Here is a 14826-nt window from a genome sequence, read left to right as displayed (position 1 = left end):
TCACACCCTCTCACACACTCACACACACTCTCACATCCTCTCACACACTCTCACACACTCTCACACCCTCTTGCACACTCTCACACCCTCTCACACCCTCTCACACACTCTCACACCCTCTCACACCCTCTCACGCACTCTCACACCCTCTCACACCCTCTCACAGTTCTCACACACTCTCACACCCTCTCACACCCTCTCACGCACTCTCACACCCTCTCACACCCTCTCACAGTTCTCACACACTCTCACACCCTCTCAGACCCTCTCACACCCTCTCACGCACTCTCACACCCTCTCACACCCTCTCACAGTTCTCACACACTCTCACACCCTCTCACACCCTCTCACACCCTCTCACAGTTCTCACACACTCTCACACCCTCTCACACCCTCTCACACCCTCTCAGACCCTCTCACACCCTCTCACAGTTCTCACACACTCTCACACCCTCTCACACCCTCTCACACCCTCTCACACCCTCTCACAGTTCTCACACCCTCTCACACCCTCTCACAGTTCTCACACCCTCTCACACCCTCTCAGGGTTCTCACACACCCTCTCACACCCTCTCACACCCTCTCACAGTTCTCACACCCTCTCACACCCTCTCACAGTTCTCACACCATCTCACACCCTCTCACAGTTCTCACACACTCTCACACCCTCTCACACCCTCTCACAGTTCTCACACCCTCTCACACCCTCTCACAGTTCTCACACACCCTTACACACCCTCAATGGACGCATCCACAAATACAGGCACGTGGTCTACACATTTGTACTTTTATGTCTATACATTTCTGACATAGGGAGAACAGCAAATAGTGAGAAAACCTAGCCTGTTAATACATACAGGGAGGAGACGATTACATGGCTCTATACAGGGAGTAGAAAATAACATGGCTCTATACAGGGAGTAGAAAATGACATGGCTCTAAACAGGGAGTATAAAATAACATGGCTTTATACAGGGAGTATAAAATAACATGGCTATATACAGGAAGTAGAAAATAACATGGCTCTATACAGGAAGTAGAAAATAACATGGCTCTATACAGGAAGTAGAAAATAACATGGCTCTATACAGGAAGTAGAAAATAACATGGCTCTATACAGGGAGTAGAAAATAACATGGCTCTATACAGGGAGTAGAAAATAACATGGATCTATACAGGGAGTATGAAAATAACATGGCTCTATACAGGGAGTAGAAAATAACATGGCTTTATACAGGGAGTAGAAAATAACATGGCTCTATACAGGGAGTAGAAAATAACATGGATCTATACAGGGAGTATGAAAATAACATGGCTTTATACAGGGAGTAGAAAATAACATGGCTCTATACAGGAAGTATAAAATAACATGGCTCTATACAGGGAGTAGAAAATAACATGGCTTTATACAGGGAGTATAAAATAACATGGCTATATACAGGGAGTAGAAAATAACATGGCTATATACAGGAAGTAGAAAATAACATGGCTCTATACAGGGAGTAGAAAATAACATGGCTATATACAGGGAGTATAAAATAACATGGCTATATACAGGAAGTAGAAAATAACATGGCTCTATACAGGAAGTAGAAAATAACATGGCTCTATACAGGAAGTAGAAAATAACATGGCTATATACAGGAAGTAGAAAATAACATGGCTCTATACAGGGAGTAGAAAATAACATGGCTCTATACAGTGGAGGTCTCCCTGAACAGGTCTACCTGAACAGGCTGTAGTGTGGAGGTCTCCCTGAACAGGTCTAATTGAACTGGCTGTAGTGTGGAGGTCTCCCTGAACAGGTCTACCTGAACTGGCTGTAGAGTGGAGGTCTCCCTGAACAGGTCTCCCTGAACAGGCTGTAGTGTGGAGGTCTACCAGAACTGGCTGTAGTGTGGAGGTCTCCCTGAACAGGTCTACCTGAACTGGCTGTAGTGTGGAGGTCTCCCTGAACAGGTCTCCCTGAACAGGCTGTAGTGTGGAGGTGTACCAGAACTGGCTGTAGTGTGGAGGTCTCCCTGAACAGGTCTCATTGAACGAACATCACATACACGTACAGCCCCAGAGGCCATGGCCCAGAGAACATGTTTTAAGGCACCTGGCTGGGCTGCCATAGGTTTTTAGGTTTCCGCTGTGCAGGGAGGAGGTATGTTTAGGTTAATCTGAAGTTGGGTTTATTTCTGCTTTACTTTCTAACGTTCTGAAGTTATTTTGTTGAGAACATCAATCCAATCAAGCAGCGCACAGAGAATATTGTTATGACATACTTTGGTCAGGTACATTAGGGATAACACTATGCTCTTTCTTTCTCTCTCTCTCTCTCTCTCTCTCTCTCTCTCTCTCTCTCTCTCTCTCTCTCCCTCCATCTCCCTCCCTCCCTCTCTCTCTCGATCACTCTCTCCCTCCATCCCTCTCTCCCCTTTTCCACTCCCCCCCCTTTCCTCTCCCTCCCTCTCTCTCTCTCACACATCTGTCCTTGACTGAGCTCTTTGGATCCTAATGATAGAAAGCTTTAGAACAAAGAGTGGATTGTGGTTTAGTCATCTCCTCTGGTCCCATTGTGACCAGGGTGCTGATCTGAAACACACACACACACACACACACACACACACACACACACACACACACACACACACACACACACACACACACACACACACACACACACACACACACACACACACACACACACACACACACACACACACACACACACACACAGTAAACCCCAAAGCCAACACCTGCTTTGGCCACCTTTCCTTCCAGTTCTCTGCTGCCAATGCCTGGAACGAATTGCAAATATCACTGAAGTTGGAAACTCATAATGCAGCTGTACACAGCCCATCTGTAAATAGCCCATCCATCCAACTACCTACCTCATCCCCATATTTGTTTTTGTTTTTCTGCTCTTTTGCACACCAGTATTTCTACTTGCACATCCTCATCTGCACATTCTATCACTCCAGTGTTAATTGCTAAATTGTAATTTCTTTGCCACTATGGCCTGTTTAGATCCTTACTTCCTGTCAGATTCCGACCACCCACCGCTTCCAAGTATATTACTCGCCAATGCCCAGTCTCTAGACAACAAGGTAGATGAAATTAGGGCAAGGGTTGCTTTCCAGAGAGACAACAGGGATTGTTACATACTCTGTTTCACGGAAACTAGGCTCTCTCGGGATATGTTGTCTGAGTCGGTACAGCCACCGGGTTTCTTCATGCGTCGCGCCGACAGAAATAAACATCTCTCTGGGAAGAAGAAGGGCGGGGGTGTGTGCTTCATGATTAACGACTCATGTCGTAATTGTAATAACATACAGGAACTCAAGTCCTTTTTTTCACCTGACCTAGAATTCTTCACAATCAAATGCTGACATATTATCTCCCAAGATAATTCTCGTCAGTTATTGTCACAGCCGTGTAAAACCCCCCTCAAGCCGATAGCACGACGGCTCTCAAGGAACTTCACTGGACTCTATGCAAACTGGAAACCATATATCCTGAGGCTGCACTTATTTAGCTTGGTATTTTAACAAAGGAAATTTGACAACAAGGCTACCTAAAGTCTATCAGCATATTGATTGTAGCTCTCGCACTGGAAAAACACTGGATCACTGCTACTCTAACTTCCTCGATGCATACAAGGCCCTCCCCTGCCCTCCATTTGGCAAATCTGACCACGACTCCATTTTGCTCCTCCAGTCCTATAGGCAGAAACTCAAACAGGATGTACAATAACTATTCAACGCTGGTCTGCCTAATCGGAATCCATGATTCAAGATTGTTTTGATCACGCGGACTGGGACATGTTCCGGGTAGCCTCAGATAATAATATTAATTTATACGATGATTCGGTGATTGAGTTTATAAGGAAGTACAAAGGAGATTTTGTTCCCACTGTGACTATTAAAACCTACCCTAACCAGAAACTGTATATAGATGGCATTCGCACAAAACTCCCGATCACGCCTGGTTGTGATAGAGCCTGACTTTGAACAAGGGTGTGTGTAGTGACGCCTCTAGCACTGAGATGCCTTAGACCGCTGTACCACTCGGGAACCTAGTCAAGGACCATATCACCTCCACCTTACCTGCCACCCTAGACCCACTTCCACTTGCATACCACCCCAACAGGTCCACAGACGATGCAATCGCCATCACACTGCACACTGCCCTATCACATCTGGACAGGAGGAATACCTATGTAAGAATGCTGTTCATTGACTACAGCTCAGCATTCAACACCATAGTACCCTCCAAGCTCATCATTAAGCTGGAGGCCCTGGGTCTCAAACCCGCCCTGTGCCATTGAGTCCTTTACTTCTTGACTGGCCACCCCCAGGTGGTGAAGGTAGAAAACTACATTTCTCTTCACTGTTCCTTAACACTGGGGCCCCACAAGGGTGTGTGATCAGCCCCCTCCTGTACTCTCTGTTCACCCGTGACTGCGTCGCCATGCATACCTCCAACTCAATCATCAAGTTTGCAGACGACACAACACTAGTAGGCCTGATTAACAACAATGATGAGACAGCCTACAGGGAGGAGGTGAGGGCACTCAGCCCCTATCCACATCGACAGGACAGCAGTGGAGAAGGTGGGAAGTTCTTCGGCGTACACATCACAGAGAAACTGAATTGATCCACCCACACAGACAGTGTGGTGAAGAAAGCGCAATAGCGCCTCTTCAACCTCAGGAAGGTGAAGAAATGTGGCTTGTCACCTAAAACCCTCACAAACTTTTACAGATGCACAATCGAGAGCATCCTATCGGGCTGTATCACAGCCTGGTACGGCAACTGCTCCGCCCTCAACTCCAGGGCTCTCCAGAGGGTGGTGAGGTCTGCACAACGCATCACCGGGAGCAAACTACCTGCCATCCAGGACACCTACACCACTCGATGTCACAGGAAGGCCATAAAGATCATCAAGGACAAAAACCACCCGAGCCACTGCCTGTTCACTCCGCTATCATCTGAAGACGAGATCAGTACAGGTGAATCAAAGCTGGGACCGAGAGACTGAAAAACAGCTTCTATCTCAAGGCCATCAGACTGTTAAACAGCCATCACTAACACAGAGGGGCTGCTGCCAACATTGACTAAAATCATTGGCACTTCATCCCATATGTATATACTGTGTTTTATACCATCTATAGCATCTTGCCAAGGCCACTCTGTTATTGTTCATATTTATATGTATATATTCTTATTCCATCCCTTAGATTTGTGTGTATCAGGTAGTTGTTGTGGAACTGTCATTACTTGTTAGATATTACTGCACTGTTGGAACTAGAAGCACAAGCATTTTGCTACACCATACATTTAGCAATAACATCTGCTAACCATGTGTATGTAACCAATAACATCTGCTAACCATGTGTATGTAACCAATAACATCTGCTAACCATGTGTATGTAACCAATAACATCTGCTAACCATGTGTATGCGACCAATACATTTAAAAAATATATATTTGATTTATTACACAGTACAACACGGTATTCCATGGTACAACACATTATTACATAGTACAACACTGTAAAACACTGTTCAACACTGTTCAACACAGTACAACACGGTTCAACACCATTCAACACGGTTCAACACGGTTCAACACGGTTCAACACGATTCAACACGGTTCAACACGGTTCAACACCATTCAACACGGTTCAACACGGTTCAACACGGTTCAACACGATTCAACACGATTCAACACGGTTCAACACGCTTCAACACGGTTCAACACCATTCAACACGGTTCAACACGGTTCAACACCATTCAACACGGTTCAATACGATTCAACACGGTTCAAGACAATTCAACACGCTTCAACACGGTTCAACACCATTCAACACGGTTCAACACCGTTCAACACGATTCAACACGGTTCAACACGATTCAACACGGTTCAACACGGTTCAACACGATTCAACACGGTTCAACACGGTTCAACACCATTCAACACGGTTCAACACTGTTCAACACGATTCAACACGGTTCAACACGATTCAACACGGTTCAACACCATTCAACACGGTTCAACACTGTTCAACACGATTCAACACGGTTCAACACCATTCAACACCATTCAACACCATTCAACACGGTTCAACACCATTCAACACCATTCAACACGGTTCAACACCATTCAACACCATTCAACACGGTTCAACACGGTTCAACACCGTTCAACACCGTTCAACACCGTTCAACACCGTTCAACACGGTTCAATACGATTCAACACCGTTCAACACCGTTCAACACCATTCAACACCATTCAACACCATTCAACACCATTCAACACCATTCAACACCATTCAACACGGTTCAACACGGTTCAACACGATTCAACACCGTTCAACACCGTTCAACACCGTTCAATACGATTCAACACCGTTCAACACCGTTCAACACCATTCAACACCATTCAACACCATTCAACACCATTCAACACCGTTCAACACCGTTCAACACGATTCAACACCGTTCAACACCGTTCAACACCATTCAACACCATTCAACACCATTCAACACGGTTCAACACCGTTCAACACGATTCAACACCGTTCAACACCGTTCAACACGGTTCAATACGATTCAACACCGTTCAACACCATTCAACACGATTCAACACCATTCAACACCATTCAACACCATTCAACACCATTCAACACCATTCAACACCATTCAACACCATTCAACACGGTTCAACACCATTCAACACGGTTCAACACGGTTCAATACGATTCAACACGGTTCAACACGGTTCAACACGGTTCAACACGGTTCAACACGGTTCAACACGGTTCAACACGGTTCAACACCATTCAACACGGTTCAACACGGTTCAACACCATTCAACACCGTTCAACACCGTTCAACACCGTTCAACACCGTTCAACACCATTCAACACGGTTCAACACGGTTCAACACGGTTCAACACGGTTCAACACCGTTCAACACCGTTCAACACGGTTCAACACCGTTCAACACCGTTCAACACCGTTCAACACGGTTCAACACGGTTCAACACGGTTCAACACAGTTCAACACCATTCAACACCGTTCAACACCATTCAACACGGTTCAACACGGTTCAACACGGTTCAACACGGTTCAACACGGTTCAACACGGTTCAACACGGTTCAACACCATTCAACACGGTTCAACACCATTCAACACGGTTCAACACCATTCAACACGGTTCAACACGGTTCAACACAGTATTATTAGGGAGCAAACAGTTGCTGGTTCTGAAAGTATTTGACATTAGTCAACCAGCTGACCTGGACATCAGTTGGACCCACCCCTGTCAACAACATTACAGGACCTCAGCTTGTGACCATTCAGTTCTTAGAAGACATGTGGAACACATGGTGTAGGGTTGCAAAATGACGGTAACTTTTTCTAAAATTCCCATGTTTTTTCAGAATTCCCATATTGGAAGATCCCCAGCATCAGGACATCTGGAGTCCTCCAACCAGCAGTTACAACCCTGCTGTTTACAAAGCCTGAACTATTGAATATGTGTCTAGAGTACTGTTCTTCTGTCAGTATTTTATCAGTCTGTTCCCTATTAGTCAGTAGTACAGGTCTCTGTTAAGAGATGTGGTTCAACACACTCCCACAGACAGATGGCAGACACATACACACACAGACAGAGAGCGCAACGACAGGATGGAGGGATTATGAAGGAGTGTGAAAGACTGATGGAGCTGGAGAGAGAGAGAGAGAGAGAGAGAGAGAGAGAGAAACATCAACACCACAGGTAACTTTCACAGTGACCAGGCAAGAAGGGCCTTCTATACCATCAAAAGGAACATCAAATTCGACATAACAATTAGAATCTGGCTAAAAAATACTTGAATCAGTTACAGAACTTTATGGCTGTGAGGTCTGGGGTCTGCTCACCAAACAAGAATTCACAAAAATGGGACAAACACCAAATTGAGACTCTGCATGCAGAATTCTGCAAAAATATCTTCAGTGTACAACATAAAATACCAAATAATGCATGCAGAGCAGAATTAGGCCGATACCCACAAATTATCAACCACCTAAAAGGAAGTGATTCCCAAACCTTCCATAACAAAGCCATCACCTACAGAGAGATTAACCTGAGATTAAGTCCACTATGCAAGCTGAATAGCTGACCACTGTGACTGACCCACAATTAAGGAAAGCTTTGACTATGTAGAGACTCCGTGAGCATAGCCTTGCTATTGAGAAATGTCACCATAGGCAGACCTGGCTCTCAAGAGAAGACAGGCTATGTTCACACTGCCAACAAAATGAGGTGGAAACTGAGCTGCACTTCCTAACCTCCTGCCAAATGTATGACCATATTAGAGATACATATTTCCCTCAGATTACACAGATCTACAAAGAATTCGAAAACAAACCCAATTTTGATTATCTCCCATATCTACTGGGTAAAATACCAGTGTGCATCACAGCTGCAAGATGTGTGACACCATTGTAAATACAACCCATATTTATGTTTATTTAGTTTCCCTTTTGTATTTTAACTACTTGCACATCGTTACAACACCGTGTATATATACACATATGACATTTGTAATGTCTTAATTCTTTGGGAACTTCCGTATGTGTAATGTTTACTGTACATTTGTATTGTTTATTTAGCTTTGTATATTATCTACCTCACTTGCTTTGACAATGTTAACACATGTTTCCCATGCCAATAAAGCCCTTTGAATTGAATTGAGAGAGAGAGAGAGGGGGGGGGGAGGGGGGGGGGCGAGAGACAGAGAGGGAGAGGGGGCTAGGGGGAGAGGGGGAAAACCCAAAGTAAACACATTCTCTCTCTCTTTCATCAGCGGTGCGGTTCCTCTCTTCCTTTCATCCTGTCGGATAATGAAGGAAAGTCTCTCTTTCTCTCTCCTCTCAGTCGACGCTTGTCCTTGGTGATGAATATGAATTGAATTACTACAGCGTCTGTAAAGGATTTAGTCCTCCCTAACACACATGGCAAGTACAATAGTAAGATATTCCACAGAGAACAAACCTTTAAAATTGGCACATTTACGATTAAATTCTGAACTGTATGTGGAGTTGAGAGGATTGAATTCTGAAATGTAGGTTGAATTGAGAGGCTTGAATTGTAAACTGTATGTTGAGCTGAGAGGGTTGAATACTGAACTGTAGGTTGAGTTGAGAGGGTTCCAACTCTGCCTTGCCTGTTCCACCACACACTCCCATGCACGTTCCACTGTGTCTAGTCTGTTCCCATCATCACAACAGCCATGTTAAACCCATTGAGCAGCACCTGCTGTCCATCAGCAACACTTCAAACACTAACAGACACAGAGCTAGAGAGAGAGCGAGAGAGCGAGAGAGAGGGAGAGAGCGGAGGGGGATAGAGAGGTGGGGCAGAGAGAGAGAGAAAGCGAGAGAGAGAGAGAGAGCGGAGGGGGATTGAAAGGGGGGCAGAGAGAGAGAGAGAGAGAGCGGAGGGGGATAGAGAGGGGGATAGAGAGGGGGTGGGGGGAGCACAGGGGGATAGAGAGGTGGGGCAGAGAGAGAGAGAGAGAGAGAGAGAGAGCGGAGGGGGATAGAGAGGGGGGGCAGAGAGAGAGAGCGGAGGGGGATAGAGAGGAGGGGCAGAGAGAGAGAGAGAGAGAGAGAGAGAGAGAGAGAGAGAGAGAGAGAGAGAGAGAGAGAGAGGAGGGGGATAGAGGGGGGGGGGCAGAGAGAGAGAGAGAGAGAGCGGAGTGAGAGAGAGAGAGAGAGAGCGGAGGGGGATAGAGAGGAGGGGCAGAGAGAGAGAGAGAGAGCGGAGGGCGATAGAGAGGGGGGGCAGAGAGAGTTAGAGGAGGGGGATAGAGAGGGGGGGGGCAGAGAGATAGGCGGGGAGGGGGGAGAGAGAAAGGGGGAGAGACGGTGAAGAGAAACAGACAGAGAGAGAGGAGGGGAGATGAGGAGAGCAAAAGAGAGTGAACCACATAGAGACAACCCTCTGATCCAGCAGCTCTCTACATTTCTGATGACAAATGATGCACCACAGAACATCTCAACTGACCAGAGTCTTCTATAAGACAAAAACTGTTTTCAATTTAAACATTAAATAGACAATGTAGACTTCCTTTCCAGGGGATGTACTTGTACATTAAGCTGCCCTACTCTACAGAAACAGGAGATGGGCTCCTGCCCTACGGGCCGTTCTGGCTATAATCTCCCATGGGCAGACTCTGCCGGGACTGAATGGGATACGTGGGATAACGAGCTGCAGTAGTTCCGTTTTTTTAGTTTTAGCTGAGAGTTTCCTTTTGTGAGGGTGGAGATTTTAAACTTTCAATTTGTAACACGAATAGACCCAAAAGTGAATCAGCTGACCAAGTTTGAGATTTTAGTTCTGGGTTAACCGATATTATTCTGCTAAATAAGGCTAGTTATACAGTCTAAGTAATGAATATATTAACGTTCTAGATTAAAATAATTCATTTTGTTAAATTTGATCACGTAAGAATAATGTAAATGCCAAGACTGTGATTTGGCTAGGGGCATCAGTAGACTGTCTCTGGGGAGGACTGGCTGGCTTGGCTAGGGGCATCAGTAGACTGTCTCTGGGGAGGACTGACTGGCTTGGCTAGGGGCATCAGTAGACTGTCCCTGGGGAGGACTGGCTGGCTTGGCTAGGGGCATCAGTAGACTGTCTCTGGGGAGGACTGACTGACAGTGATTTGGCTAGGGGCATCAGTAGACTGTCTCTGGGGAGGACTGGCTGGCTTGGCTAGGGGCATCAGTAGACTGTCCCTGGGGAGGACTGGCTGGCTTGGCTAGGGGCATCAGTAGACTGTCTCTGGGGAGGACTGGCTGGCTTGGCTAGGGGCCTCAGTAGACTGTCTCTGGGGAGGACTGACTGACAGTGATTTGGCTAGGGGCATCAGTAGACTGTCTCTGGGGAGGACTGGCTGGCTTGGCTAGGGGCCTCAGTAGACTGTCTCTGGGGAGGACTGACTGACAGTGATTTGGCTAGGGGCATCAGTAGACTGTCTCTGGGGAGGACTGGCTGGCTTGGCTAGGGGCATCAGTAGACTGTCCCTGGGGAGGACTGGCTGGCTTGGCTAGGGGCATCAGTAGACTGTCTCTGGGGAGGACTGACTGGCTTGGCTAGGGGCATCAGTAGACTGTCTCTGTGGAGGACTGACTGGCTTGGCTAGGGGCATCAGTAGACTGTCTCTGGGGAGGACTGACTGGCTTGGCTAGGGGCATCAGTAGACTGTCTCTGGGGAGGACTGACTGGCTTGGCTAGGGGCATCAGTAGACTGTCTCTGGGGAGGACTGACTGGCTTAGCTAGGGGCATCAGTAGACTGTCTCTGGGGAGGACTGACTGGCTTGGCTAGGGGCATCAGTAGACTGTCTCTGGGGAGGACTGACTGGCTTAGCTAGGGGCATCAGTAGACTGTCTCTGGGGAGGACTGACTGGCTTGGCTAGGGGCATCAGTAGATGACTAGTGAGAGTTTGGTGTCTCAGTGTGGTGGTGCTGATCTAGGATCAGGTTTGCCTTCTAAATCATAATGAATAAAATGAGGATCCTAGATCAGCACTCCTACCCTGAGAGGCTTTGTGAATACAGGCCCTGGTGTTCACTGACTAATGCAAATCTGAGTAGAGGAGTGAATATAGTAGGGATCATCAACTTGATTCAACCAAGTTCCGATTTTTTGTTTGAATGGATGGTTAGGGACCGGAACAAGATTACAAATAATTTGTAGACTGCAAATTGACCGCAAGAAACCCAAACAAATTCAATATTTGACTAAAACATAATCATTTCAAACCTTATGCTTGTATACAATCACATCTCTCTATAATGCGTAGGAATACAGATTTCCCAAAAATAAAATCACTTGTAACTGATTTCCTGGTGTTTTACAGTCTTTTATGTACTACAATGAAAATTCTAAATTATTAATATTTTTGCTCAGAAAACTTGGAGGGCTAAATAAAATCCCACTTGGCCTGCGGGGCCGCCTGTTGGGGAACCCTGGTCTAGAGTCTGGATATCAGCTTCATCTGAATGGAACAGACAGGTCCATAAACAGACAGGCTTGTCCTGGGAATCCCATAATTCCACAGGAGTGTTCAGGGAAAACCATGGGAACAGAACAGTGATCTGGAGGAGTTAGGGAGGGGCTCAGTAACTCATGTCTCAGTAACTCATCTCATTTACCCCCCCCCCCCCCCCTCTCTCTTTGTCCTCTGTGTACCTGCCTAATGCTGTGATCCGATTCTCTCTCTCTCTCTCTCTCTCTCAATTTAATTTGCTTTATTGGCATGACGTAACAATGTACATATTGCCAAAGCTTATTTTGGATATTTACAATATGAAAAATCAAAACTCAAAATGAGAATCAAAATTGTCAACGGGACAACAGTAACAACAATAACCAAGGGTCAAAATAACCATACATTCAACAATAACAATAAGTATACAGTAGAGGACATGTGCAGGTTGATTGGTCTGTCAGACACTGTCCCTCATTTTATGGCAGGCAGCAATGTAGTGCGCTGCCAACCCACAGCTCTCTGCGTCCTCCCCCAACAGGACGGGTAGTCTATCCTCATCAGAGAGGTCTTTGAAACCTTGAATAAGGGTTTCAAATTTGGGAAAATGACACCCTCTAATTGTTTTATATTTTTTACATTTTGTCAGGAAATGCAGCTCCGTCTCAGGTTCTGCTGTGGTGCAGTGGTTGCACAGCCTTTCCTCTACAGGGAGCCAGGTTCTGCTGTTGTTCAGTGGTTGCACAGCCTTTCCTATACAGGGAGCCAGGTTCTGCTGTGGTGCTGTGGTTGCACAGCCTTTCCTCTACAGGGAGCCAGGTTCTGCTGTTGTGCTGTGGTTGCACAGCCTTTCCTCTACAGGGAGCCAGGTCTTCCTGTGTCTACCCTTCTCAATGGCAAGGCTGTGCTCACTGAGCCTGTACTTTGTCATGGTTTTTCTAAGGTTTTGATCAGTAACCATGGTCAAATATTTAGCCATTGTGTTGTGTTTCCCAATAAGCATTATAGTTTTGTTTTGACTGTGTTGTAATTTGGTTTATCCTGATTGATTGGATGTTCTGGTCCTGAGGCTTCAGTGTGTTAGTAGAACAGGTTTGTGAACTCAGCCCCAGGAACAGCTGGATGAGGGGACTCTTTTCTTTGCTCAGCTCTTGGCATTGCAGGGCTTGGTAATGATATGAGAGGGGGTCACTGTATTTTAGATGTTTCCAAAACTGAATTGCTCTTTTTTGAGTTTTTATTATTAGTGGATATTGGTCTAATTCTGCCCTGCATGCATTGTTTGTAGTTTTCCTCTGGACATGTAGGAGAATCTTACAGAACTCTGCATGCAGTTTCAATGGGGTGTTTGTCCCATTTGATGAAATCCTGTTTTGCAAGTGGACCCCACACCTCACTGCCATAAAGTGCAGTTGGTTCAATGATACATTCAATTCGTTTTAACCAACTTTTAATAGGTATTTCAATTTGAATTTGCTTTGTAATGGCGTAGAATGCCCTGCATGCTTTCTCTCTGTTCATTCACTGCCTCATTAAGGTGTCCAATTGAGCTTATTATTTAACCTCAGTAATTGTAGTGTGTACAGTACTCTATATATTTTGTACCAATTGAGAACTTTGGTCTAATTCCCTGAGATCTGGATCTTCTCTGGAAAATCATTATTTTAGTCTTTTTGGGGTTTACTGCCAGGGCCCAGGTCTGGCAGTACTGCTCTAGCAGGTCCAGGCTCTGCTGTAGGCCATGTGCTGTGGGTGACAAGAGGCATAGGTAATCTGCGAAGAGTAGGCATTTAACTTCTGATTTGTGGAGACTAACACCAGGGGCTGAGGGTTTTTCTAGAATAGTGGCCAATTCATTAATGGAAATATTGAAGAGTGCAGGGCTCAGATTGCAACCCTGGCGAAGGCCACGCCCCTGGTTAAAGAATTATGTTATTTTCTCACCAATTTTAATGCTGCACATATTTCCAGAATACATTGATTTAATTATGTCATATGTTTTACCCCCTACACCACTTTCAATAACTTTGTAGAACAGTCCTGTTTGCCAAATAGAATCAAATGCTTTTTGGAAGTCTATAAAGCAAGCGTATATTTTGGTATTATTTTGGTGGACATGTTTATCTATCAGGATGTGCAGGGTGTAAATATGATCAGTTGTGCGATGTTTTGGTATGAATCCAATTTGGCTTTTACTCAAGACATTGTGCTTATTAAGGACGTTTAGAACTCTTACGTTTATAATACTACAGAATACCTTCCCCAGGTTACTGTTCACACAAATGCCTCTGGAATTGTTAGGGTCATATTTGTCTCTGTTCTTAAAGATTGGGGTTATGAGTCTTTGATTCCAGATGTCAGGGAAATAACCTACACTCAGGATCAAATTAAACAGTTTTAATATAGCCAATTGAAATGTTTCACTAGTGAATTTGAGCATCTCATTTAGGATGCCATCAGGTCCACATGCCTTTTTAAATTTGAGAGCCTGAAGTTTCTTATAGAGCTCCTGGTCAGTAATTGGGGAGTCCAATGGATTTTGATTGTCCTTCATAGCTTTTTCTAATCCATTCAACTTCTCATGAATTTGATGCTGTTCTGCGTTTGTGTCAATTTGAACGGTGTTGTAGAGTGTTTTAAAATGGGTTGTCCATATGTCACCATTTTGTATCGCTAATTCCTCTTGTTTAGATTTCTTTAGTTTTTTCCAATTTTGCCAGAAGTTGTGTGTGTTCATGGACTCCTCAATTAGAGTCAGCTGCTTGCTGTTGTACTGCGCTTTT

The 14826-nt window shown here is 45.3% G+C and overlaps 1 protein-coding gene across 1 annotated transcript in view; it reads right to left on the bottom strand.

The window, feature by feature from the left end:
* LOC110515522 (nerve growth factor-like) overlaps positions 1-14826 on the bottom strand; it is a 99105-nt gene that overhangs the window by 16693 nt on the left and 67586 nt on the right. The window lies entirely within an intron of this gene.

The sequence above is a fragment of the Oncorhynchus mykiss genome, chromosome 16 (assembly GCF_013265735.2).
Source record: "Oncorhynchus mykiss isolate Arlee chromosome 16, USDA_OmykA_1.1, whole genome shotgun sequence".
Classification (NCBI taxonomy): Eukaryota; Metazoa; Chordata; class Actinopteri; order Salmoniformes; family Salmonidae; genus Oncorhynchus; species Oncorhynchus mykiss.
The sequence above is the reverse complement of the archived record's forward strand: the minus strand, read 5'-3'. Positions and strand labels throughout refer to the sequence as shown.